Raw genomic sequence first — 6000 nt, 5'->3', positions numbered from 1 at the left:
ATGGTTCTCAGCCCATTCAACTGCCCGTATAGTGGACCTTTGTCCTATATAATATTTATATACCTGACCGGTCTCTACCAGCCTGGTTAACAGCCGGTATGGTTCTCAGCCCATCCGACTGCCCGTATAGTGGAACTTAGTCCTATATAATATTTATATACCTGACCGGTCTCTACCAGCTTGGTTAACAGCCGGTATGGTTCTCAGCCCACCCGACTGCCCGTATAGCCCGATTGATCTTAACCAACTCGGGGTTACATGCACACATAACACATAGCAAGTACATGCAACCCACATTAACATATTGGGAAGGGGGAGAAAACGTATAACAAAACCTATGCGTGATCCATCACATACTAGGAATGGTCCTAAGGGGTTCATACTTCTTCCACTTAGGTCAACGGGATACCAATTCAACTAGCATGCAATATACTAGACTCATAAACCTACGAACGGTACCCGAAATATCAAACTAGACATAGGCACGATAAACGGAGTCCGTTGGGACACCACGGGGAACGGGGGAGCATCAAACGGGGAAGCCGGGAACCCAAAGTGGGGGAAATTCCAGCGGGTAGCCGGTGGGTGGGGGGCCACCCGCCGACTGCCCGCCCGCCGGCTGCCCGCTGCCGGAGATACAATTTCCGGTCGTGGGTAGGTGGTGGGTCCCCTACCCCCCACTGACTCTTATCACACAATTTCGCCCCGGGAACCATTGTGGAACCCGAAACCATGCTTAGACACTTTACAACGCAATTAACGACAACACGTAGACAATTAACGGATCAAATACGAGAAACGAACGGCACATAACCTATCATGCTTTTCTAAACATAATCAACACCCAAACATGCGATTTCCCCACCCGATAATCCAAGAATAATATTATACGATACAACCTAGGGTTCTAATCACTTTTATATCAACAAGGATACGATTCGTCTTCTAATCGCAAGATTCGGTAAGAATAACATATAAGCATCAAGAGCATCACACAATTATCAAGAACAACACGTAATCATCAAGAACTCCATATAATCATCAAGAGCACCATAATTATCAAGAATCTCCCAACATCAAGATTATCAAGATCCCTCATGGGATCATCACGTCAAACATCAATAATCATCATCATATCTCGCCAATACACAATAATATGGGGGAAACCCTAAGGGGGAATCATAGCTATGAAAATAGGTTTTGTTGAGACATGGGTTACCTCTTAGCCTTAATTAATTCCTTGGCTATGAAGGGTCTTCCTTTAAGCTTTCTTGCTTTCTTGATTTCTTCTAAGGGGATTCTTGGAGCTCTTTTGGGGTGGTGGGGCGTTAATCTTGTGGGAGGGGTTCTAGGTGCCTCTTAAGTCCCCTATTTATATATTTAGGAGTCCTTATTAGGAACTAATATTATAGGCTTGCTAATTCTATTCTTTTTGGGACTAAGGATTGAGTTCCATGGTCCATAGTGGACCATATTAATTAATTAAAGAGAATCCTAATCATAATCTGAATAGTAAAAGACCTACTTCCTTTATTCCTAATAGATAACTAGGTCTAGGATTCCTAATCAGAATCTGAATAGTAAAAGGTTTACTTTCTTTATTCCTAATAGGCTTAAGGCTCTAATTTAGGCAATGGCCCACGGTTCATGGTGGGCCTTATTAATTAATTAAAGGGAAACCTAACCGAATTAAATCATATTTAATTATTATTGACGGGATTAATTAAATAATTAATCCGGGATTGAAGGCCGTAACACGGGGTGTTACAATGCCAGACCCAGATCCACCACATGGCAGTGGCGAACATGCATGTCCATTTGTTCTCTCTGTCGCGGCTAGCAGTTTTGGTGATATTGAAGGAGATCCACTCATTTAGGTTGTTGACATTGTCGTTCTGGTGGTTGCTAACCTCCTTCAGACCCTCCTAGACTGTTCGGGCTTTCGGGCAACGTCTGAAGATGTGATCCGTTGTCTCTTCCATGTCTGAGCAGTAGCCGCGCGAGCCATCTCCCGTGAACCCACGTCTCTTTCTTTCAGCATTTTCCCATGGCTATCAGATTCACATGTTCGTCTCAGATGGACTTTTGGGTCAAGTTTTTAATAAGTAAATATTTCTCTGGAGTAGGGCTTTGAAAACCATAAATAAATATATGAATATTTTGTAGTAAATCATTTGAAATAAGGAGTTGGAAAATATTGTATTTATACACTATTTGACAAAAATCATTATAGGAGTAATGATTCGCTTGTCAATAGAGTTGTCAAGACGAGCCCAACTCGTCGGATTGGGCCCGTTTAACCCGTATTTTACACGAGCTGGGTTGGAGGATTTTCAGGCCGTCCTGTTTCCAACCCGACCCGTGTAACCCGTGGGGGATACGGGTTATACGGGTACCCGTGTAACCCGTGGGAGATACGGGTACCCGTGTAACCCGTGGGAGATACGGGTTGGCCCGTGGGTTACACGGGCCGGCCCTTTATTAATATTTAAAAATATTGTTGCTAATAAAATTTGAACCCTTGACTTTTTATTTAAGTTATCAAATTATTACTATTGAAACCAATTATGCTAAAAACACATGTTGAACATTTTAATATAATTATATATCTATTTACATCATTCACAAGCATTATTTAAATATATAATTTATTTATATTAGATTTATTACAAATATTAATGAATACAATTAATTGTATCTATATATAAATATTAATTTAAAGTTTATTTTATTATATAAATTACACAAGGTAATAAATTATATATTTTATAAACTTTATAACTCAATAGTATATATTATCATTACAAAATAAAAAATATTACATGTAAAATATATTAGTATTAAATATAAATTAAATAAATTATAATTACATATTAAAAACTAAAATCTAATTTTATATGTATATGTCTTATGTGTATATGTTATATGTGTATATACATATTTGTATATATAAAAATATACATATTTGTTAACCATGGTTAATGAGGTTGATTAGAAATAGTCTTGGCTACTAACTTAGAGGTCATGGGTTCAATTCCTAAGCAATATAACAATAAATATTTTAATCATGTAAATTAAAAAAAAAAAAAAAAGGAAAAAAAAAAACGGGTTGGCCCGTTTAACCCGTCAGCCTGTCCTACACGGGTTGGGTTCGGAAAATCCCAACCCGTGGAAAAACGAGTCGGCCCGTCCCGTCCCGTTTCTAGTTGAACCCGAGACGGGCTAGCCCGGTATGGGCTGGCTCATTTTGACAGCTCTACTTTTCAAGAATCCTTTTATCTGCTGTAATTCTATTCAGTTACAACTAATCAACAAATTCAAACTCTCATCTGGTATCAGATAGGAGCCCGATCCTTTTTCTCTCTCCACCCAAATCAACGTAGATCATCCGTTTTACCTCCGTCATGTCGTCGCATTCCTCCGAGCGCACGGTGACCGCCGGTGGCTCCCCTTCGCCGGCGACCACCAATTCCCTCTCCGGCGCCCATCACCATGTTTCCATGAAGCTCAATAGCTGAAACTTCTTGTTTTGGCGAACACAACTCGTCCCCTTCCTCCGGGGGCAGGATTTACTTGGATTTGTCGATGGATCTATGCCATGCCCGCCATCCACAATTCCCGCTGCATCATCCGACAACTTCGGCTCCGGCGCAACGACAACGACCGCCACTATCCCAAACCCGGCGCACAAGGCCTGGGTCTTGCAAGACCAGTCGATATTGTCCATGCTCATCTCCTCCATGTCCGATGAAGTGATCTACCTAGCCGTCGGACGGGAGACTGCCGCAGAGGTTTGGACGTCGATCACCACGTCCCTTGGTTCATCCACCGAAGCGCGCTGCCTCAGCCTTCTAGGCTAATTCCAGACGTTGAGGCAAGGGAATCTGTCGACTGCGGAGTACTTGGGGCGTGCGGAAGTCCTCGTGGAAGCCTTGGCTCAGGCCGGACGGCCACTGTCTTCCACCGAACAGAACTTATACGTTCTACGTGGATTACGTCAGGACTTGCGGATCATGGCAGCTTCGTTCACCGCCACCAACCACTCCATCTCACTGCCGCAGCTTGCGGATTTCTTGCAGGCGCAAGAATTCATCATCTCTGATGAATTCTCTGCAATTAGCGACGACAATGGAGGTCTTCCGCAGGCGCTGCATGTGGGGCGCGGTCGCGGGTCCAGTGGAGACGGCGGCCGATCTGCAGGCTTGGGGCAGCAGTGGCGAGGCGGCAGAGGCGGTAATGGACGCCAAGGCCGTGGCAGAGGTGGCCGGAATGGCCGTGGTGTGCCTAGGTGCCAAATTTGTCGTGCCCAAGGTCACACGGCGATATATTGTTACAAGAGGTATACGACGCAACCGCCGGCGGAAGCCCATGTCGCCACTGCCGGAGAACTACCGCCGGCACCTTCGGCTTCATCGGCGGATGGATGGTACCCCGATACCGGTGCCACCGCGCACGCTATGCCGGACGCAAGCATGATGTCCCGATCGGATGAGTACACCGGGCCTGATGTGCTACGAGTCGGGAACAGCGCAGGTTTGACAATCTCACGTGTCGGTCATGCATCAATCCCGTCCATGTCCAAATCGTTAAATTTGTCCAATGTGTTACATGTTCCGTGTCTGTCGGTCCCTTTACTTTCCGTACAAAAATTTACTAAAGAAAACAGTGTTTACTTCAAATTTCATAACGACTGTTTTATTGTGAAGGATTCCAAAACCAGGGCCATTCTGCTTAAGGGGCCAACATCAGGGGGACTATACAAGCTTCCGTTGTCAAATACACAGTTTGCGTTCGTCAGTTCTCGTGCCACGCAAGGCGTTTGGCATCGAAGGTTGGGTCACCCGCACGGTGTTGTCCAGAGTCGCATCTTAAAAGACTGTCCAGTTTCACCAAATAAATCCAAGTCCACGGAGTCGTGCCCGGCTTGTCACCTCGGCAAGTCGTCCCGGTTTAAATTAGATAGAATTCATAAATCTAGCACCAATGTTTTAGATTTAATTTTTACTGATGTATGGGGCCCGGCTCCGGTAGTTTCCACTAGTGGTCATCGCTACTTCTTGCTTTGTGTAGATGATTACTCTCGGTTCTGTTGGTTTTATCCTTACGGGTAAAATCAGATGTTTATAAAAGTTTTGAATTGTTTCGGGTGTTGGTAGAGCGGCAATTTTCCCGCTCTATCAAGTGTATTCAATCGGATTTAGGGGGTGAGTATAGAAAACTTCATACCACATTCCAAACGCTGGGCATCAATCATCGGCAGTCATGTGCCTACACACATGAGCAAAATGGGCGAGTAGAGCGCCGTAATAGGCATATTGTCGAAACGGGCCTTGCTCTACTTGCTGAGGGCTCAGTACCACTTGAGTATTGGGACTTTGCCTTCGAAAATGCCACTACCCTAATAAATTATCTACCAACACCTGTGTTGAATTTTGACAGTCCCTACTCTCGCTTACATAAAGTGTCTCCTCCATACACGTTTCTTCGAATTTTCGGGTGTCGGTGCTATCCCTATCTCAGTCCATACAACCGACATAAGATAGAATATCGCTCGGCACCCTGTGTATTCCTTGGCTACCCCCCCTCTTTTAGGGGATATAGATGCATGGACCAGTCAACTGCGAAAGTTTACATCTGTTGTCACGTGCGGTTTGACGAGACGGTGTTTCCATTTGCAACTCGGACACCTTCTACGTCTACTCCGCCCGAGCCTCTTCCGTGGGCGTCCAGGCCCATAGTCCCACGACTTGCCCTGACGGACTCACCATCAAGCATGGTCCCGGTTCCCGAGGCTGAACCTGTGCCATTGGCACATGAACCCGCGCCTCTAGCTGTCACTGCACCACCTCGTGCCAGGACCAAATGGCGTCGTATCGAGCCCCAGAACCGAGCCCATGTAATGCGTCTCCGTCACCAGACTCGGGGCTCTGGCGAACAGTTTCATGCTTTACATATAACAACTGATCCGACTTGCTACTCCAAGGCTGTAGGTCATCCACA

This window comes from Ipomoea nil, unplaced genomic scaffold, assembly GCF_001879475.1.
Source record: "Ipomoea nil cultivar Tokyo-kokei standard unplaced genomic scaffold, Asagao_1.1 scaffold0268, whole genome shotgun sequence".
NCBI lineage: Eukaryota > Viridiplantae > Streptophyta > Magnoliopsida > Solanales > Convolvulaceae > Ipomoea > Ipomoea nil.
This window is presented reverse-complemented; position numbering follows the sequence as displayed.